Source organism: Sciurus vulgaris (genome assembly GCF_902686455.1).
Source record: "Sciurus vulgaris genome assembly, chromosome: 12".
Classification (NCBI taxonomy): domain Eukaryota; kingdom Metazoa; phylum Chordata; class Mammalia; order Rodentia; family Sciuridae; genus Sciurus; species Sciurus vulgaris.
This window is the reverse complement of record NC_136473.1, coordinates 33,349,307-33,372,899: the sequence shown is the minus strand read 5'-3', so window position 1 is coordinate 33,372,899 and position 23,593 is coordinate 33,349,307. Positions and strand designations below refer to the sequence as shown.

The 23,593-nt window shown below is 34.9% G+C and overlaps 2 long non-coding RNA genes across 2 annotated transcripts; both read left to right on the top strand.

Moving 5' to 3' along the window:
• On the top strand, positions 1 to 5,221 carry LOC306642447. The gene is made up of 3 exons (XR_013758527.1): positions 1 to 76; positions 4,432 to 4,774; positions 5,036 to 5,221. It is a non-coding gene; the product is annotated as an uncharacterized lncRNA (long non-coding RNA).
• Positions 5,222 to 11,132: 5,911 nt separating this feature from the next.
• On the top strand, positions 11,133 to 18,424 carry LOC306642448. Its single transcript, XR_013758528.1, has 2 exons — positions 11,133 to 14,173; positions 14,220 to 18,424. It is a non-coding gene; the product is annotated as an uncharacterized lncRNA (long non-coding RNA).
• Positions 18,425 to 23,593: the final 5,169 nt, after the last annotated feature.

The window sequence follows — 23,593 nt, the reverse complement described above, 5'->3', positions numbered from 1 at the left end:
AACTGGAAAAAATTGAAAAGCTCGGCCGATCCTCCAAAGACAAGGAAAATGCCAAGTCTCTGGACAAACCTGAACAGTAAGCAATGCCTTCAGGCCACATGGAGGGCATCGAGGCTACAATGGGCTCTTGCCATTTGGAAAAACAGTGTCTTGAGTATGTAATTGTTATGAATGAGATGAGGATTAACATCTTTTTATACAAATTATATTTTTTCTCTTAACTTGGCTTTATTTCCTTAGGTGCCTTTATGAACTGTCATTAATCCCCCACTTTTCAGAGCGAGTCTTTTGCATCCTGTTCCAGTTAACATTTTCAGAACGTATTTGCTCAATTCATTGCACACTGGAATTACTACAGAAATTATGTGTGGAGGGTTCTGGTCCAAAGTGAACGAAGCTTGAGTTCTGATATTTAATTCTGTTCAGTCATGTTCATATTACAAAATTTTTATTTACTCTAAGTACTCATTAAATTTGCGGGTTAGCAGTCCCACAGGCGGGAACACTTATGATTGAGCTTCAAGATCAAAGCACATGCTCACATTGGCAAACAGGGCTGCAGGACCACATTGAGAGAGTGTGGCCAGTGTGTGCTGGCCTCTGGAGAGCTCTTTTACCACTGCTTTTGCCAAAACCAAATCTTTACTTCTTATGGTCCCCTTGGATAGCAGACTTCCAAATGAATGGGACTCGAAGGCATATTATTTACTTCCCTTCATTTCTTTGGAATGGCCCCTCAACAAATTATTAATAATTATTGCAACCAAATGATTTAAGAGAAGCCATTTGGTTCAAAAGAAGATAAAAATTCCTTTGAAAATGAAGAATAAATGTTTGGCAAAAATGACCAATATTAACATTTTTTTATAAATTGTCAAAAATCAGTAGTACCATTTGTTCTAGTTGTGGTAAATCCTTTTGAAAAGTGGAGAGATGTTATCAAAGACATCTTCAGAGGAAATGACATGAAAATTGAAGTTAAGTATGTTCTGGAAGAAGTGAGTGTGTACTCATTTGGAAATGAATCTTTATAACTTCGTTTCGGTTTTCTATAATTTATGCCAAAAAATTATATTGTTTTAGACACAGGCACAATTAGGATAATGATGATGATGATGTTTTGTAGTAGTTCTCCATGTTATAGCCATATTTATTTCCCTTGCAATTACATCACAGAAAAGGCCTAGGTTGGCATCTTTCAACTCATAAAAGCTTACCTGAATGCTTGTTGGTACATCTTTTTAAAGTTAACTTTGGAGAACACTGCTCTTAAAGTATACATAATACTGAAGAAGGACAAAGTTTGGTTGTGACCCAAAACTATTGCTATAATATGAATAGTTGGCATCGATTTTGGATGATTCAAGTAAAACTTTGTATAAGAAAAGATTTGTTCTTTATCCTGTCTTACAGACATTAAAAAATGGCCCAGGGGTTATGCAAGTTCTAGGTTTGGTTCTTGCCTTTGGCAACTACATGAAAGGTGGAAATAAAACTCGGGGACAGGCAGATGGCTTTGGGTTAGATATTCTCCCAACGCTGAAAGATGTCAAAAGCAGTGGAAGTATTTTTTATTAATGGATACAGGCAAATTGAGAATATTTTGTTTGATGTTTTGTTTGGTAATAGATTTGACTATAAATCAGTTGTTAAATATTTCTTTATGTTCCAAGATCAAATGTTTCTTTATGTTCTGAGGTAGATAAAAGTAAACCACAGCATATTTGTGAATAATGATGTCTCCTGAAGTGAGTAATTTTGAATTTTATGTCTAATTAATAACTATAGTATTTCTAAATAAAAGTAATTATTCTTTTCAGTCTATCATTACCAAGTCTGCTACTATTTCTCTTTTGCGAATGTGAGGATGAATCATTTTCTATGAATTAGATATCTACCTGTTATCTTCTCCATGTTAGTCTATAGAGGCCAACAGCTAATGTATTTTGAAAACAAAACAAAGATGAGGGAAGTAATTTATCAATAAAATATGAAAGATGACCTTGCTTTTCTGCATATCATTTCCTTCCTCATACTGGTGTGCATGAGAAGGTCTAAGCCACTCTGCAGATCTAGTTATTTTTTTAATCTGCTTCTACAGATGTTTGTTTAAAATTATTATCTAAGTGATTGTAAACGTGCCAGTAGAAATATAAGGTTAGAGATGTTGGGCAGAGTCACAGACTAAAGACTGATTTGGTAAACTTAGACAATAAAGAGTTATGTTTCTTTGATAAAAGAATCACTACACAGAACATTCTGATGAAGGAAATTATGAACACATTTCTAAAATACTGAGTTTAAGTAAACAATTGGCTTCTAGAAGTGAAAATATATGGATTGTCCTTCCTAGATAATACAGTTATCTTTCTCATAAGATAGAGAGACTTTTTTGGTCTCTTTCGCCAGTCAGGTTTTTGTTTATTCTTTCATTCACATACATGTATGTATGTGTTTATCCACCATCTTTCATTGAGTGTCTATGAAATGCCAGACAGTGTGCTTTTCTAAAATTAAACAGCACATAGTTCTTTCTTGGCATAATTTTTTGTGATTTTTGTGGTTATTTCAATAACCACAAATATATATTTCATATGCTATTATATATGTATATGAGAAACATTTTCTAGGAATGTATAGACTTAATAAATCACATTTGTAAAAAACAATCAGTTTTCTAAGTATGTTAGTTTTCAGATATTTCTTAGTAACTTCATATTATTGAAACTATTTTCTCAAATAACATTGAAATATAAATACATCAACATAATATTCAATTTATCAAAATGGATCCAAAATATATTGTGGTAATCCTAATTATAGATGAACAGTGATTATTTGTGAGGTTTTTGTATTGGTTTACATCTTTGATTCAACTCTCTGTTAAATTAAATTTTATTAATTTAATTATGGAGTAATCTAGAATAAAAATAAAATACTGAATCAGGAAGCAAGTGCTTTTAAATAATTTCACATGCCCTCACAGAAAAGCTATGCAAGGTCTTCCTGAATTGGTTCTTTCTCTTTAAAATGAATGTAATCTGATCTACTCAGTTTTATGTGTAAACCTCATGGACCAGAACCATTACTTAGATCACTCAGAATTTTGTTCAGTATGACTACCAGCAGGTTTTTAACAAATATTTCAGTAATTGATTCATGTACTGCTGTTCAATTGATTTACAAGTTAAAAGAAAGGTTGCTTAAATCATTTTACAAGCAAATCTTGTCTAATGAGGGAAACCTTTAATAGATATATTACTATCTCATGTCAAACTCAACTATGAAGGACAGTTGTTCTTTTTATAATCAGAGGAAAAATCATGGCTTGATCTGAGTACCAACCAGTTAAAATTTACAGAGATTACTTGAGCAATTAAAAGTTCTAGAACAAGGCAGCATTCCAGATCAAAGATGGTTCAGGAGGCGCCACACCTCCAAATGTGCAGGTTGTATTTATAATTACAGAAAATAGGTGACATACAAAAACAGCCTGATTGACAAGAATTGTCATTTGCATTATGTGGCCTTGTTTGGGCAGCTTTCAGCCTCTGAGTAGAAGTTCAGCATTGATACTCAGTTGCTTGGTTATATAGGGTATACTCAGGCTAGGTGAAAATTTATGCATCAAATTAGGTTTCAGATTACTATGTGTAAGGCCACTTTGGGCCAACTGTGTCACTCAAGTATGGAGACCGATTTAGGACAAAGTTATTTCAATTTAACAGATTGAATATTTAAGAGAAATTAGTTTATGTCATAGACTTTTGCTTAAAAAATATATGTATATACACACATGTACATAAATACATACACTCACACACATATTTGGTTTCTTGAAGTCAAATTATCTACTGCTAACTTGTAGAAAAGGAAAAAGTTAATTAAATTCAATACCTCTAGAAAGGAAGTGAAAAGCTATTTTTGAATACTGTTAGATATGAAACAACTTTACATTCTTTAAAAATATAGTACTACACACATTATCTTATTTAGCTGCATGATTATTAATTCCTCAATCTCAGTCCCTGATATAACAAATTATAATATTCACATTTTAAAAGCTCCCATTTACTTGAAATGATACTTTTCTACATGCTAATGATTCTAAGTCACACTTCGAGTTGCAGTAGTACCTGCTAGTCCAGCTATATAGAGAAGCTAGCGATATTTAATTATTTCATTGTGGTAGTAGTTATAAAAATAATGAACAAAAATTCATCATAAAACATTAAATAAATAACATAAAAGTTGATCGAGGAGGGTAAAACTAGGGAAGTATTTATAGTTATGACTGCCCTTAAATTACTCTGCTTTCACTTGAGGCATAACTCTTTAGATAAAATAAGTATTTAATAATTTGTATTTGTATTTGCTATGTATTTAATAATTTGTGAAATATATTGTTACTTATTTGATCTTTCTACCTAGAACAATAGCAGAAGCCTTCTGTCATATATTGTTTCATATTATCTTTGAAATTTTGACGAGGTAAGATCGTTTTTAGATATATAGTTTTGTTGTTCTTTCTTTGGGTTATTTGGTAATGTTTTGTTGTTGTTCTGATTTTGTTTTTTCCTTTGCTGCTATTGCATAATATTTTTTTTTTTTATATTGATGCCTATTTGTTTAAAAGTAATGTTTGTCATTTAGGATGCTGGAAAAGAACAGTGTTTCTTTCCAATGCCAGAACTGCAGGACCTTTTTCAGGCCACACAGATAAAGTTTGAAGATTTTCAAAAGATCTCAGAAAACTGAAGAAAGACTTAAAAAGGTAACATAATCTTGAACTTACATGTTTTATTTCTGCTTTTCTTAATGAGAAAAGGTAATGTTCTCAATGTTTTTTCAGGGAAGTAAATTAATGTTTTGTAGCCTCGTAGAACTCAATTTTGGGGATATGTCGCAAAAGAAAAGTTTTGTCAATTTTGTTTTTGTTTAAAAAAATCTGTATTGAAAATTTAGTTATTTAACAGGATATTCATTATTTGAATAACAATCAGGATCAGGTTTGCATCTTGTTTTTATTTTATAGCCAAGAGCTTGTGCTCCATGATACTTATCATGTCACCGTTGGACCCAGATTATATCATTGTTAAAAGGTAAGTGGGGGCTGGGGATATAGTTCACTTGGTAGAGTGCCTGCCTCACGTGCACAAGGCCCTGGGTTCAATCCCCAACACTGCAAAAAAAAGGCTAAATAATCCGTACCACACTCTCTAAGCATAAGTTATAAAAAAAATAAAATAAAAAGGCCTGGGTGATACATAGTCCCTGGGTTCAATCCCAGAACACACACACACACACACACACTCACGCTTAAATTAAATTTAAAAAGAGGATAATTTGTAAGGCATTTATTCTAAAATTTTTATACAATAAATATCTAATAAATATCAACTATTTATCATAAGGTGTGATCAGTGAGGTCACCCATCTACTGGAACTATCACTTCTGTTTCTGTTTGGAGACTTGCTTTTTATTTCTCAGGAATGGCTTATAAATAATGTGCTATGGCTTAGATACTTTAATAAGACAACCGAATCTCCTTTTGGCATTTTATAGAACATCTACTGTGTTCGGTTTTTCTACTTATTTCAAAATGGCAAATTGCTGATATTTACTTTTTCCCTTATTTTTGAGAGAGGAAAAAAACAAGTATTTTAGAAAATAACTTTTTTTTTGAGTCCTAGGGATTAAATCCAGGGTCTTGCACATGCTAAGCACATGCCTTACTATATGTTATACTCCCTTAAAAATAAATTTTTATTATGATTTTAAGATTTGCATCAGTTTAAAATAGAAACTTAGACAATACAGAAAAATATAAAGAATAAAATGTGTTTATCTTCACTCCTACAGTCCAATATAAAAAATATTTATATTTTGGTATATTTCTGTCTGGCATGTGTATTGCATGTATATAAATTATACAGTTGAGACCATGATACATGTAATTTTTGTAACTTTTGTTCAATTTTATGTTCTTTACTTTATAGCAGGATAATTTATTTATATTTGCATTCTATTTTCTTTATGAGTTGTCTTGATACATTTTTTTCACTATTTCTCCCTTGACTCCACCAATAAAATTTTGGAAGCCGTGTATTACTATATACGTGTATTCTATTTAAATTGTTGGTTCATTATACATATTAACATTTTCTTAATTATACAATTTGATAACATGCTATTATATCATGTATTTATCCTTGCAAATAAAAGCTTTAGAACATTCAGCTAATAATTGAGCTCCTTCCATTTTCCTTTTCATGTTTTTCCAGACTTTTAGTACTGTCATTTCCTTTAGAAACTGCTACTATATTATAATCAATAGGTGATCACCCTTATGAGTATATTTAATCAATTATTATATTTCCATTGTTACATATAATGTTTCCCCTTCTCAAATAGTATACTTTTTGAAACAGAAATATCCAGTGGATGTTAAAATATTTGTTTACAGTTAACTAAAAATTAAATTTCTTCCTTTGTCTTGAATGATAGTTTTGCTGGACGTAGACTTCTATATTGACATGCTTTTCAACAGAGTTTTGAAGATACCTTACCTAATTGTCATTCTTGTGTAGATAATTTGTCTTACTTCTGATAACTAATATAGGTTTTTTCATTATTCTTATTCATCTTTGGCTTTCTATGGACATATATAATATAAAGACATTTTAAAATTTTTTATCTTGTTTTGAACTTACTTTGTTCTTTTAAATTTTAAGATTGGTTTCCTTAATGTTTTAAAATTTCTCAGCCATTATCTACTAAACTGTCATCACATTTCTCTTTTCCTGCAACTCCTTTTTAGATATAAATTGGAGCTGCTTGGTCTAATTTCTCATCTCTTCTCTTTCAGATTTTGAAAATTCTCCTTTCTACTATAATCTTCATGCATTCTTTGACATTGTCTTCTATTTTCCCACTTTTAAATTTTCTTTGATTTTTGTCCAATTTGGTGTTATGTTACTATCCATGTAGTTTTTGAAATCATTATCATTTTTGATTCCAAAATTTCTAATATATTTTATTATATTTATTTTGCCTCCCAATTTCTCATTTTTATCATTAATATTGTTTTTCCTTTATCTCATGAATATGTCCCCTTTAGTTTTTGTTTTACCTGAAATGAATTCCTCTTCCATTTATTATCTTCCTGGAAATACTGTGCTCAACTTTTAGAGGCTGGTATCTAGACTATAATAAAGCACTCAAATTTGATAAAGCACTCACTGTCTCCCAGGTGAGTTGATGACCACTCAGCCAACAGAAACAGGTACTGATGAATGAGTACAGGCCACTGCTCTGCTGCATAATTCCTTAATTAATTTATTTACTCATTTTTATAAATTGTGTGCTCACTTCATAAGTTCCTTTTGTGGTGATGTTGTGTTGATTTTAAAGGTATCAGTAAGTTATGGCCTATTTGCTAAATTCAGCCTCTTTTTTAATAGATAAATTTCAATTGGAACACAGCTACAACTAATTGTGTATTGCATATGACTGCTTCTGTGTTACATTGGTAGAATTATGGAACTGTGATGCCCTTCACTCTTTCTCTTTCCGTGATGTCTTAAATTCTTCACCATCTTTTGATTTTTTTCAACTGCCTTTGATACTCAGGTGAGAACCAAAGCCTTCATCAGCAGCACCTGCCCTGATATGGGTTTCTACCCTATGGGCACACTGTATTGCAGATCCAGTCTCCAAGCTAGCAAATGACTAGGCTGAGCTCAGATCTGGAAAATTGTCCACCTACTCTTGGTGCCTCAGGCATATAGCTGCTCATGGTTTGTAGCAGAGAATTGTAGCTATTTTCATCTTCCTTTCATGTGCTGGGGAGCCCAGGCACAGAGCAGGGTTTCCAGTAGTTAGGCTGGTTCCATTGCCTCCTGGGTGCACTCTCCCTACCCCAGACTCCTGGCAAACTCAGCTCTTCACCTTCCCTTCCAGGAGGGGAAACACATGAACAAAGAAACCTATTTTGTGGCTATTTCAGTTCACAATTTATATTGTGTATATAACTGAGAGATACAAAATATTCATACATGCATGTTGGGTAATTGCAACAGAATCAGCACTATGATCAGAATTCCACATGTATATAGTTTGAAAAGTACCCCTCTAGCCAGTAATTCTGATGTGTCTTTCAAATTTGCTTGCTATGCCTACCCTGTGTCACTGTTTTACATGCATTAACTCATTTAATCCATGTGACATAGGTATTTTCATTAATCACCTCTTTAGTAATCAGGCAACTCCAAGTGAAAAGATAATAAATACCCTACAAAGGATACATATTATAGATTTGGACTGGGGAATCAGATGTGGAGTTTGGAGTGGGGACTGGATTTAGACCTGGGGAATCACATGTGGAGTTCATTCTTCAACACTAACATCACTTCCTTTTGGGTTTAATGGCATGGAACTCTTCAGGGAAGGTTCAAAGTTGAGTGTTCTTAGCTCTTAGCACCTGCCTAATGTGTTCTTTTTTTTTTTTTTTTTGCAGTGCTTGGGATTGAACCCAGGGCCTTGTGCTTGCAAGGCAAGCACTCTACCGACTGAGCTATCTCCCCAGCCGGCCTGATGTGTTCTTGACTCAGTAAGTGAATTAACAAAGTGATGACAAATGGATGATAAAGTCTGATATAACTAGAACACAGGGCTCTCAGTGAAATGGAATGGGAGGATGTCCAGTTATCCTTATAAAGGGTCTTTAGACTTGATTCTAATATTTAGCCATAGAAATATTTATTTTCTCAATTATGCTACATACTGAGACATGTATTTTTGAAGGGTCTTCCTAAGGAGCCTGTGAATAATGGTTTGGAGAGGATACCTAGCCAGTCAGAGATGTTGAGAGTGTAAGTTAGGTCCTTATGGTAGAATGAAGAACAGGAAGGAATTTGTGGGTGTTTGGAAATACATTGAGTCTGGATTTGTTAATCACACTGATATATAGGATGGGGAAGGATGGGTACAAGATGACTCTCATTTTAGCTTGGCTATTTGTAGGTGTGCTAAAGACCTTACAGGAAGGAGTGAAGACATCAAGCAACCAATATTCAGTAGCTTTGATTTTAGACAAGCTTAGATGGTCCTTCAGAACAGAGGGAATTATGTCAAAAATGAAGTAAAAATTTGGCATGAGGAGTGATAAGCCCACAATCATGACATGATTAAGGTCAGACCTTCAAGCTCGGTCAGGCTTCGACTTTTCTTCACACAAGCATTTCAGCAAGCTTTCATACACCCATGTTTTGATTAAGTGTGCCTCACCTATTTATGGTGAGTTCTGTGGTCCTTTTTTCAGGTCTAGAATGTTTCCTACAAAAATCAGGAGCATCCTTAGAATAAGAAATATATAATGTAAAAAAGGTTCCTATAGAATATAGGTAGGAGCCAGAATCTTTGAAGTTACCATGCTCTTCAGATATGGCTATAATAGAGTAGAAGGGGTACTAACAGAATCATACATTGGTTGTTGAGTTTTATTCTTTCTTTTTTATATGGCATTTCTATATGACTCCACCTTTGGTTGAAAAAATGTATATATATATATTTAAATTCCATTATTCTTATATTCTTATTTAATAAAATGGAGCTGTATTTTCACTGCATGCAGTATTCTTTGTTGAAATTATCAAGTATATATCAAGCATGCCTATAAAGTAGTGAGCCTGGTTCTGCTTAAGTCAACAAAGTTTATCCCAGATATGTTCTCCTTAAAGGCAATTGAACTCAGAACCGATATTTATTGAATTTATTGCCAAGATATTTTCCTTGATGCCTAGAGGGAAAAGACAAATGATAAATAGGCTTGTATTTAAAGCATTCACCACTTACATAGTTGAGAAACCAAACATGCAAACATAATTGCACTGTAGTATAGTTACAACATTTACAAAATAGGAACAAAAAGCAGAGTGGAAGGTGAATCTGATTCCACCTAATTGGTTAGGGAAGACTTGAGTTATATATGCCATTAGAATTAAGTCACAGTGGCACATACCTGTAATCCCAGTGTCTTAGGAGAATGAGGCAGGTGGATTGTGAGTTCAAAACCAACCTCAGCAACTTAGGAAGGCCTCACACAACTTAGAGAGACCTTGTCTCTAAATAAGATATTTAAAAGACTGGGGAAGTGGCTCAGTGGTAAAGTGCCCTTTGGTTTGATCTCCTGTCCCCCACGGAAAAAAAAAAAAAATGAATTATGATCTATGAATACCAGGTAGAAAAATTTTTGATAAAAAATTTGAATAGATGAATCAATAAGTGCAATGAAATGAACTTAATGCCTTGTCATTTCATGCAGTTCTACATATACTGACATATACTGTTCTACATATACTGAAGTGCAGGAGTACAGGGAAATATAAAGGCATGAAGCCATAGAGATATTTCGGGTCCAGATTATGAAATCTCAGACAGGGTGGAAGTCTCTAAATAGGTAAAGTGTGTGTGTGGTGGGGAGGGGATATGGGAAGGAAAAGGAAGAGGAGATAGCATTTCAGGCAGAGAAAAATATCCATGTGCCTTAGCATTCTTGGAACACAGTATGCATGAGATAAGAGTGTGGAGAGCTGCTGCTGCTTGCCAACGGGCTGCTTCAAGCGGCTCGCGCAGCTCTTAGGAAAGACAGCGGCTTCTTTGCCCGGCAGCTCCAAGCGGCTCCGCTTATGGAAAGCCGCTTCCCGCGCTTACAGCCCGACCAGCGGGACAAAAGACACGTACTCTTTAGAAGTTCATGAAGCAGCTTCCCCCTTTATTCAAATAACACCCTCAATATATAAGCAGTCTCATGCATAAGCAATTGTAACCAGATATGTCCATCCAATCCTGTTAAAGGTCAAGCAGTCACTTGCTCGAGCATACATACAAAGTATATCTGTCCACGTGCTAGGCAGCTGAACTGATTATCATACAGTAAATGCATTCTGCCTCTCTCCATGCATAATCAGATCGCCGTTTGCTCTCTGCCAGTTGCCATCTTTGGATGCACTTGGCATAACCCTGGGCCCTGGTTCCGCCTGGTTCTGCCCGCCACAAGAGGATGTTTTCTGACCATGAAGGCTCTACAAATTTATATATATATATATTTTTTTTTCTTTTTTTCTTTTTTTTGTAAAGAGTTTACATTTTACTCGATGCACTCTCTAGTCACTGGAGGATCCTGTTCAGGGAATTGGAGTGATGTGATTTATGTATTAGAAATACTGCTCTGATAAGCATAGAATTTGGGAAACCAGTTAGGTAGGAACTCAAATAAAAGATGAAAGTGATTTTGACCAACTTGGGAGAAAAAAAGAGCTAAACCACTGTGGGTTTTTGTTTGTTTTCCACCACTTGGGATTGAACCCTGGGCCTCACACCTGCTAGACAAGTGGTCTACCACTGAGTTACATAAACAGCCTCCTGCCCCCCCTCCTTTTTTTAAGAGACAGAATCTTGTGAAATTACTGATAATGGCCTCCAACTTGTGATCCTCCTGTCTCAGCCTCTCTAGTAACTGTGATTAAAAGCATGTAGCACTATATACATACAATTATTTCTAATTTTAGGGGCAGTAAAGTGATAGAAAGTAGCTATTTGGAATTTCTATAGGTAATATGTAAGTGCCTCTTATTAAAATGTATCCTTCCATAATTTACTTCAAGTCAGAATAGTAAGTATGTTACTATAATGTCTTAGTTTGAGATGTTCACATTTCTTTTCCTAACCTTTGGAATCAGTATTTTCACGTGTAATATTTTTTTTCAAAATTGAGTTGCAAGTATTTCCCTTCACCCTGTCCTCATAGAAAGTATATGAACTTAATTCAAATAAACTTTTTTCAGAAATCTTTTGACTTTTCATACTATTAATGTCTTGAACCTCCATTACTTGGAGTGATTTTGCTAGTGAGAGACTTCATTAGAAGAAAACTAAGTCATTGGTTATTCTAAATTTTTTGACATTTATTCATATTGGGAAAAAATAATGTGATGCCTCCTCTTTTGTTACTGATCACTTGGTTTTCTGACCCAACCAGCTTGTGAAAACCATAGCTAACTAAAGGTGAGTAGTTCCCTGACATTTCATTAAATTTACTGTCAGATGATGCAACTAAGGACTGAAAAGATTAGATAATTAACCATCTATCACAATCATAAGGTCTTTCAGCAGATGAGTGAACTGGAATTTAAACCCTGTCTGCTAAATTCCAAACTCAGAAGTATTATTTCCATTGCTGTGGAGGGGATTAATTCACTGATTGAATTAAAGCACTCATAGCCCAATCATTTTTTTCTCTAAACCTTGCATTGTCTCACCCATGAGTTCGTGGGGAACACCAAACCATAATACACTCTACCACTGAGCCCATCTGCAGCCCTTTTCCTTTTGTATTCTGAGACAGGGTCATGTTAAGTTGCTGAGGGTCTTGCAGAATTGCTGAGACTAGCCTTGAACTTGGGATCCTCCTGCCTCAGTCCCCCAGGTCACTGGAATTAGTGCACCTGGCTGCATATAAATATTTTGAATAGCAACTTTTAAGATGCCTTTGATGACTTAACCCTGTTATCTTAGGTCAATTTGAAAATGCAAAGAATAAATAATGTGTGCTATTTCTGTCTGCCTAGCAAATTTTAAGGTGCTTCTAAGTCTAAGATGCTTCTTTCAGAAGCTGATAACTAGCTCTGAGACTTTTTCCAAGCATCATAATGCATCACAGAAATTCAGAGAGAAATATATTAATACATTTTTCTTGAAATTAATCTTATTTTTTTTCTAAAATTATGCTGATAGTGTTCTTCTTTTACAATACCCCAAAGATAACTTAAAAGATACCAAAAAAATTTACAAGAAGTAAATACGGAAGAAAAAGTAAACTAAAAATATTGACAGTTCTTTAAGTTCAATGCTGAAAAACAGTAGTTCTTTGTAGTTTTGTAGCATTATTTGCTTATTAGTCTTGCTTTACTTTTTGGAAACATTTACTTACGTGTTTTATTATACACCTCAATTATAATTTTTTCATTATTTTCTTAACTTTTCCCCAAATTTCTGTAGTATGAATTAATATTTTTTGCATTATAGCATTCACTAATTTTCTTCATTAGAAACTCCACTCTTTACTGATGCTAACAGAGAATTTATCTATTGCATATTTACCCTTCCTTCACCTTTCTGTTTTTTCAAGTACTTTGTCTCTACCTACCATTTAACAAATTATAATCTAATCATAGTGTATTGTTGTAAAATTTTTCTTTTGTCTCTTTTATTACATCTTGTCACTTAACAATTTTAAGTGCACATGGCAGATGTAGTGATAAATTTACTTCACATCATTTTAAGTTTCAGAAATGTTTGTAGATTTGTTTTGTGATTATTTTTTCCCATTTACCACCTCTCAAACATGAGAAGCTCTATATAGGACTGATGTTTAGTTATTGGGAGGAAGAGAGGATTCTCCTCCTATAATATAGTGCCATAGTTTGCCCCTTTTGCAGCTTGAGTTGGATTACTGATTAATATAAATTTTCATTGATACATTAGCTTGTTGACTATGTATAGTGGGAAGTTTGCTGGTGGTGTGAGCAATCCTAACCTCAGTCTTCCATCATGATATATTGTCATTCAGTGTGATGGACCCATTTCACTGGGACATATTTCTATCCTGTGTTGTATTTTTCAGTTGCCCAGATTCCTGCAAGATGTGGCCATTCCTGATATATCCTGTGGTGCTTTCTCTCCACCATGAGAGGGGAAAGCATACTTGGCAGTTTTACTGTTGGTGTAGCCCAACTCCAGCTGATTTCGGGTGGTGTTGATCTACTGCAATGAGCTGGATGCCAAGTGATGTGCTGCCTTCCCTCCTGAATTCTACCCTTCCCACCCTGGTTTTAGGGTTTTGTTAATAACCCCAAGAGCATTCTCACTACTGTGGTGTTCTTTCAGGAGGGTGTTGCAATCGACCCCATCTTGGATAAATTGCTTAGTCTTTGACTGCCTTGCTTCTGCACACTTCCCTAATTTTTAGTACCAGTACAAATTTCTATTTATGTGGTTGTGTGTGTGTGTGTGTGTTATTGATAATTATAAACCTTATGTTGGCATCATACCAAAAGTTGATATTTTTATTAGTACCTTTCAACCACATCACTAAGAATCTAAAAGGGGTGTGTATGGAGAGAGAGGGAGGGAGAGAAAGAGAGAGAGCGAGAGAGAGCGAGAGAGAGAGCAAGTGAGCGCACCATGTTCCCTGTGAGGACATAGCAAGTGATCCTATCTCATAGTTTGTTTCCTAAAATCCTATGCTGGCTTTTTATTTTATTCTCAGTTGCATGAAAGTAATTCTGCTGCTTCCTTACCATTCTGAGGTATGAGATTCTGTGAGACTGTCCACACCTTTTCTACCTGGATACCCCACACAGTCCCTTATACATTTTGATCCTACTGGGTCCCTTAGTACTATGTGGGCAACAAAGAACAGATAACTTTTTCTCTTGGGTGCAAAAATTTTTGCTTAGTTTACTAATTGCCTGAAATATTATTCTGTCATATCAGATTCTGCTGTATGATAAACTACCCCAAAAGCTTAAATAGTCATTTTAATTTAAAAAGTAAACAAACATTTCATTTAACATGCTATTCTGTGGATCCATGGGTATTCTTTGCTGGCGTGGGTCTGTTTGGCTGTTGCCTACTTTGCTCTCTGATATACTATAACCAGCTATGAATGGATGGATGATTCAGATTTTTGGCATATCTGTATGGTAGGCTTTCAGGTAGTTATTTCTCATTTATTTTACAGTCTTCTAGCACTAGCTTGTTACCACAATGTTTTCAGGACTCCAAAATTTCATGTTTTCATGAATTTTTGTTTGTGCTGTGTTCACTGTTGTCTCATATCTGAAAAAGTCCAAAGCTTATGTAGGGAAGTATTATATAAGGGTATAGATGCAGGTGTATGTGTGAGAAAATTAGGGTCATTAATGCAAAAATCTCCTGTATCTGTATTTCCTTGTTTTTTAAACTTGCCTTCCCATGATGAGTCCTACTATCTTCTAAATTCTTTGCAGTATCCGTCTTCCACAACTTGCACAAAATTATCAACAAAAATCAGTAACTTCTTAATGTCACCTGACTCATTTGTGATCCTGACTGCCACTCACTTAAAGGGCCATCTTTGCCAAGCTCTGGAAGTAGTGCTGACCAAATTGAGGCATATGAGTACCAGGATTGGAAATGAGTCTCACTAGGACCCCAGTGATGATGGAACATTACATATTTCTGTGTTTCTACTTGTTTATCTCCATCATTCACCCTATGCTTCTTAAGTTTCTAGCTTTCCTTGAGAAGCATCCTGGCATTGAAGATACTCATGGACTTCACAGACACACTTGAACTTGAATCCTTATTCAGGTATATCCTGACTATGGGCCCTGGGTCCTCTGTCTTTTTTCCCCCCTTCATCTGAAAAAAATGTTAATAGTATGTTTTATAAGGTTACATGCAAGTAGACCAGAATCTTGCTTTGATTTCAAATTGACCAGATTCTTTTTAACTTTTTATAGGTACGTGTAGCTGAATTGTACTCTTTTAAAAGTACATGTAATTTTTTACTACTCTTCAAACACCTATTCCATGAAGCTTCATCTCCCATTGGCTTTTCTTTGACATAAATTATAAGAATATTCTTACAGGATAGGATGTTTGTGCTATCCTTAATAACATGTTTGCTACTTCATTTAATTATATTTTATTTTTTATTTCACATATTTCTCGTCACATTAGTTGAATCTAAGAAACATAATGACAGAAAATAGCCATTCTCTCCAGTCATTGAGTGACATGAAAAAGTCAATAAATTTTCAATAATCACTTTACTTTTTACTAATGGGAATTTGCTGAAGTGATATATCAAGGTCATCATAACCAACCATTCTGTTTGCACTCCCCTAAGTAAAAAGGAAAAAGTAAGAAGAAAGAATTTTTAAGTGGATCATTCATTATCTAACTAAATCCAGTGTTAAAAATGTGCAAGTAGAAAAGTAACAAAAAGTATTAATGTGGATTTATCCAGGATAAAATCTTAATTTCAAAATGTCTTCCTCTAGAAGCAATACCTGTCGTAAAAATAGCAGTGAAATTCAAGATTCAAGCAACTCAGCTCAGTGTTTCACTGGAGCATTAACTGGATTGAGTAACTTAATTGTCACTGAAAGAATTAAATCGATCCATGCTTCCATCATTATAGAGAGATTCTGTTATTTGCCTTTCAAAACTGCCACAAATCTTCTAAATAAAACAATCTATATTCTGTTAGTTAATTTAATGAAACTCCATTATAAATGGTCTCTGTATATTACAGACGGTTAGACAGTTGATGAGGTCATGGTCCTAAGAACATTGGTGCATCAGCACTGAGAAAGGATAGAATGTTTGTATTATTCTTGACAATGTTTTGAACTTGCTAAGCATTTTATGCTTTGCTAAACCATTTCAAATAGACTTTTTTTTTTTTGTAATCACATCAATATCATGCAGTAGCCAGACAAATATTTAGTCACTTTACAATTGGAAAATCAACAGAGAGAAACTTGGGATCATCCAAATTCACACAAAATCTTTGAAGTAGAACCTTGGTATGCAAGCCTCTACCCTGTGTACCTGCTCCCTTTTGAACAGTTATTTCAGACCTGATTTCTGCTTTTTCATAGATGATTGGCTATCATGAGATAGACAGAGCCCCATGTGATCACTGCAATGTTTTGGACAAATGCAGTTGATTTTCTTGGAATTAATGTAACATTTACCTAGTGCATTCTGGGAACATTTAAAGGCATTTGGAGTCATTTCCTGCAAAATTCAACATATCTATTATAGGTAAAATTTTAAAATTATTTTCTGTGTGTTCTTCAAATTGTTTCAAACAACAATCTTACTTCGACAGAAAGAATATAGAAGCATTTAAAATACCTTTTGCAGAAAGGGGAAAATGGTGGAATGAATCAGAATGAACTTTCATATGTGCCTGCATGGATGTAGCCCAGTGAGTAAACTGTAAGTGGTTTAAAGAGAGCTCAGTGGAGAGAAGGGAGGGGAATGGTGAGGGAGTGCTAGGGATTGAATTGGAGTGGGTTGAGTTCCACACCTTTGTGATAATGTCAGGGTGAATCCTGGTGTTGTATATAACAAAAAAGAATAAATTTGAAAAAATATCCTTGCAAATATCACCAAGAAACTTATGAGCCTATAAAAACTTACTTTTTTTTTTTTATTCTGTGATCTATCAGGTCAATAGGAAAGAAATAAAAGTGACTTCATTATTATTGTTCTAGTTCTAACAAAGCATTATATTAAAACATTCTGAGTTTTTACAGCATCATTTAACACTGACAATAATATACACTAAATCATGGATCAGAGACTTTAAGTTCACCTCTAACAAGAGCAATTAATTTAAACTAGTTTTAAGATAATAGATACTACTATCTCTTGTACATTTAATATGACCAGAAATCTCTCTCTTGGTGGTCCTTGATCCTTGGGAATGCAAGGCACAAAGTGAAAAGTCTACAAATGTTGGTCTATGAAGTCTGACATTCAAAGTAATCGATACCAGTGAGTGCTATCCAGTTACATCCAGACATAGGGAACAACTGTCTTAATACATTAACTAGTCATACTATTTTCTTTCTCTCCCTCTCTTATTTATTGGTTTGCATTTGCATTTAAATATCATATTTCCATCATGGAGCAAGTGACTGTTATTTTCATGGATTAGTATAATTATGCAGGTGCTCTATACACCTAAAACTCCAAACCCAGAATGTATGGAAAGGTCTTTCTGAAGTTCATACATTGAGGTTTTCCTTAAGAAAATAGGGGATATTACCCCCAATGTGCCTGCCAATGTTTCTGGTCATCTTTACTGTTGATAGATCTTTACTGTTTGATTTGAACTTGACTATCTTTTCTTCCTACCTCCATTACTCATGTTGATACAGTTGCAGTGAAAAGAACTATTTTACATGAACATTAATTAGTGGGGTGCCCCCAGGTACCATGCTGAATTGTACTTCTCCTACTTCATTTGTTTATGTGGAAAGGGGACAAGAAAGCTCACATTTACTGGATATCAACTATGTGCCAAGCACCATATTTATGTTATTCAATCTTTTTTTATTTGTTCTTTTTAGATATACATGACAGTAGAGTATATTTTGCATATTATACATACATTGAATATACCTTTTTCTAATTAGGCTACCATTCTTGTGGTTGTACTTGAGGTGGAGTTACACTCGTCGTGTATTCATATATGAACATAGGAAAGTCTGCCTTTCCTCTCCCCATCCCCCCTTTCCTTCATTCCCCTTTGTATGTCATTCAATCTTAAACAAAAAAGGAAATTTCATGAAGTAGTAGTAGATTAAAAAAAGCTGAATCTTAGATCATAAAGTTAATAAGAACCACTATTAAAACCCAGACACATCTGATTTCAAAACATAAACACATTCAGTTCCAGCAAATATCTACTTTACAATGAAAATTGTAGGCCAAGACTCTGAGCAGAGATGGGGAGTAGATCTGAGATTCATACCTGATGTTGCTGACGTGAGGTCAACACAGTATATCTACTAGAGTTGCAGCAGGTACTCTGACCTCTCCTTTTGGTTTGTTCTGGCCAGAAAGTGCACCTATAAAAGCAAATCCCAGAATTTTGCACCCTCTTTTATTCTTATCTGATGGGGGTTATTTTAAAATTATTTTTTATTTGAGTTACCAACAGTGAAGGAAAATACAGAGAGTGGTTGGAAACCTAATTATACTTTCTGTGGAACTTGAACACTCCTACTGAGACCAGGGAACTTTTAATTAGCTGAACTATTCTTAACTGCCAGTCCATATTTTAAAATGCAAGCACATGCTTCAATACATTTGAAATCCACAACTCATTTGTAAAATCATTTTATGGTATCACCTAAATCTTATAATGGCTGGTTGGCCTATTTGCATTTTTCTTCCTTATAAACCTTTATTTAGTGTCATTTTCTATCAATAACTGTTCTTTTGATTTAAACCAGATTTTTGTAGGAGGATCTGCCAAGTGTTATTGATTCTACTGAATGGCCCTGGGTAGAGGAAGTGTCAGGTTTTCAGACTGCCAGGGTCACTCTCCTATTTCCACAGACCTGTCATATGATACTTCCTTCACTGAGCATCATCTATGAAAACATTTTTCAACACTGTGACAGAAAGACCCCATAAGAACAATTTTGGAGAATTAAATGGTTATTTGGAGGCTCTTGGTTTCAGAGATCTAAGTCCATAGATGACTGGCTCCATAGCTCTAGGCCCAAGTGTGGCAGAACATCATGGCAGAAGCGTGTGTTGGAGGAAAGTGGTTCAGGACATGGCCACCAGAAAGCAGATAGAGAGGGACTAAGCTCAGCTCGCAAAACATACACCACAAAGGCACACTCTCAGATGACCCATCTCCTGCAGCCACACCATACCTGCCTATAACAACCAACCAGTTATTAATCCCTATTCGGGGATTAACACTGATTAGGTTAAGGCTCTCGTAACCCAACTTTCACCTCTAAACTTTCTTACATCATCTTACACATTACTTTTTGGAGAACACCTAATATTTAAACCATAACACGAGTAGCCCTGGGCTTCTGTGTGAGAATCGATGGGTCATTTCTTTTTTCTCTCTTTTTTTTTATTGTAAACAAATGGGATACATGTTGTTTGTCTGTTTGTACATGGGTTAAAGGTATACCATTTGTATAATCATAAATTTACATATGGTAATGTTGTTTGATTCATTGTATTATTTTTTCCCTTCCCCCCCCACCCTTCCCACCCCTTCCACCCCTTCCACCCCTCTTTTCTCTCTATACAGTCCTTCCTTCCTCCATTCTTGCCCCCCTCCCTAACCCTAGCCCTAACCCTAACACTAACCCCTCCCACCCCCCCTTATGTGTCATCACCCACTTATCAGCGAGATCATTCGTCCTTTAGTTTTTTGAGACTGACCTATCTCACTTAGCATGATATTCTCCAATTTCATCCATTTGCCTGCAAATGCCATAACTTTATCATTCTTTATGGCAGAGTAATATTCCATTGTATATATATACCACAGTTTCTTTATCCACTCATCAATTGAAGGGCATCTAGGTTGGTTCCACAATCTGGCTATTGTGAATTGAGCAGCTATGAACATATTGATGTGGCTGTATCTCTGTAGTATGCTGATTTTAAGTCATTTGGGTATAGGCCAAGGAGTGGGATAGCTGGGTAAAATGGTGGTTCCATTCCAAGTTTTATAAGAAATCTCCACACTGCTTTCCAGAGTGGCTGCACTAATTTGCAGCCCCACCAGCAATGTATGAGTGTACCTTTCTCCCCACATCCTCACCAACACCTGTTGTTGCTTGTGTTCTTGATAATCACCATTCTAATTGGGGTGAGGTGGAATCTTAGGGTGGTTTTGATTTGCATTTCTCTTATTACTAGAGATGTTGTTTGTTGATTGCTTGTACATCTTCTTCTGTGAAGTGTCTGTTCATTTCCTTAGCCCATTTGTCGATTGAATTATTTGTATTCTTGGTGTAGAGTTTTTTGAGTTCTTTATAGATTCTGGAAATTAGTGCTCTATCTGATGTACGATTGGCAAAGATATTCTCCCACTCCGTAGGCTCTTTCTTCGCATTGCTGATAGTTTCCTTTGCTGAGAGAAAGCTTTTGAGTTTGAATCTATCCCAGTTATTGATTCTTGCTTTTATTTCTTGTGCTATGGGAGTCCTGTTGAGGAAGTCTGGTCCTAGGCCGACATGTTGAACATCTGGACCTACTTTTTCTTCTATAATCTGCAGGGTCTCTGGTCTGACCAAGGTCCTTAATCCATTTTGAGTTGAGTTTTGTGCAGGGTGAGAGATATGGGTTTAGTTTCATTGAATAGCATATGGATTTCCAATTTTCCCAGCACCATTTGTTGAAGAGGCCATCTTTTCTCCATTGCATATTTTTGGCCCCTTTGTCTCGTATTAGAAAATTGTATTTATTTGGGTTTGTGTCCATGTCCTCTATTCTGTACCATTGATCTACCTGTCTATTTGGTACCAATACCATGCCGTCTTTGTTACTATTGCTTTGTAGTAAAGATGAAGTTCGGGTATTGCGATACCCCCAGCTTCATTTTTCCTGTGAAGGATTGCTTTAGCTATTCTGGGTTTCTTATTCTTCCAGATGAATTTCATGATTGCTTGCTCTATTTCTGTAAGGTACATCATTGGGATTTTAATTGGAATTGCATTGAATCTGTATAGCACTTTTGGTAGTATGGCCATTTTGACAATATTAATTCTGCCTATCCAAGAACATGGGAGATCTTTCCATCTTCTAAGGTTTTCTTTAATTTCTTTCTTTAGTGTTCTGTAGTTCTCATTGTAGAGGTCTTTCACCTCTTTTGTGAGATTGATTCCCAAGTATTTTATTTTTTTCAATGCTATTGTGAATGGGGTAGTTTTTCTAATTTCTCTTTCTGAAGATTCATCACTTATGTATAAAAATGCATTGGATTTCTGAGCATTGATCCTGTAACCTGCTACTTTACTGAAATCACTTATGAGTTCTAAAAGTTTTCTGGTGGAATTTCCTGGTTCCTATAAGTATATAATCATATCATCAGCGAACAGGGATAGTTTGAGTTCTTCTTTTCCTATTCGTGTTCCTTTAATTTCTTTGGTCTGTCTAATTGCTCTGGCTAGCGTTTCAAGGACCATGTTGAATAGAAGTGGTGAAAGGGGGCAACCCTGACTTGTACCCGTTTTTAGGGGGAATGATTTCAGTTTTTCACCATTTAGAATATTGGCCATGGGCTTAGCATAGATGACCTTTACAATGTTAAGGAATGTTCCCACTATCCCTATTTTTTCTAGTGTTTTGAGCATGAAGGGGTGCTGTATTTTATCAAATGCTTTTACTACATCTATTGAAATAATCATGTGATTCTTGATATGGTGAATGACATTTATTGATTTCCTGATGTTGAACCAACCTTGCATCCCTGGGATGAAACCCACTTGATCATGGTGCACTATCTTTTTAATATATTTTTGTACGTGATTTGCTAACATTTTGTTGAGAATTTTTGCATCGATGTTCATTAAGGATATTGGTCTGAAATTTTCTTTCCTCGATGTGTCTCTGTCTGGTTTGGGTATCAGGGTGCTATTGGCTTCATAGAATGAGTTTGTGAGGGTTCCCTCCTCTTCTATTTCATGGAATACTTTGAGAAGTATTGGAATGAGCTCTTCTTTAAAGGTTTTGTTGAACTCGGCTAAGAACCCATCTGGTCCCGGACTTTTCTTTGTTGGTAGTCTTTTGATGACCTCTTCTATTTCATTGCTTGAAATTGATTTATTTAAATTGTGTATGTCCTCTTCATTCAGTTTAGGTAATTCATATGTCTCTAGAAACCTGTTGATGTCTTCGAAATTTTCTATTTTGTTGGAATATAGATTTTCAAAATAGCTTCTAATTATGTTTTGTATTTCAATCGTGTCTGTTGTGATATTTCCTTGTTCATTCCGAATTTTAGTGATTTGGGTTTTCTCTTGTCTTCTCTTTGTTAGAGTCGCTCAGGGTTTATCAATTTTGTTTATTTTTTCAAAGAAACAACTATTTATTTTGTCAATTTTTTGTATTGTTTCTTTTGTTTCAATTTTGTTGATTTCAGCTCTGAGTTTAACTATTTCCTGTCTTCTATTACTTTTGGTGTTGGTCTGTTCTTCTTTTTCTAGGGCTTTGAGCTATAGTGTTAGGTCGTTTATTTGTTAATTTTTACTTCTTTTATTGAATGCGCTCCATGAAATGAATTTTCCTTTAAGTACTGCTTTCATAGTGTCCCAGAGATTTTGATATGATGTTTCTTTGTTCTCGTTTACCTCTAAGAATTTTTTAATTTCCTTCCTAATATCTTCTGTTATCCATTCATCATATAATAGCATATTGTTTAATCTCCAGGTGTTGGAGAAGTTTCTGTTTTTTACTCTTTCATTTATTTCTAATTTCAATCCATTATGATCTGATAGAATACAAGGTAGTGTCTCTATCTTCTTGTATTTGTTCACATTACCTTTGTGGCATAATATATGGTCCATTTTAGAGAAGGATCCATGTGCTGCTGAGAAGAAAGTGTATTTGCTCTTGGTTGGATGGTATATTATATAAATGTCCGTTAAGTCTAAATTTTTAATTGTGTTATTGAGGTGTATGGTTTCTTTGTTCAATTTTTGTTTGGAAGATCTGTCCGTGGTGATAGAGGTGTGTTAAAATCACCTAGTATTATTGTGTTATGGTCTATTTGGTTTCTGAAATTGAGAAGGATTTGTTTGACATACATGGATGAGCCACTGTTTGGGGCATAGATGTTTATGATTGTTGTGTCTTGCTGATTTATGGTTCCCTTAACCAATATGTAATGTCCTTCTTTATCCCTTCTGACTAGTTTTGGCTTGAAGTCCACATTATCTGAAATGAGGATGGATACCCCAGCTTTTTTGCTGAGTCCATGTGCAT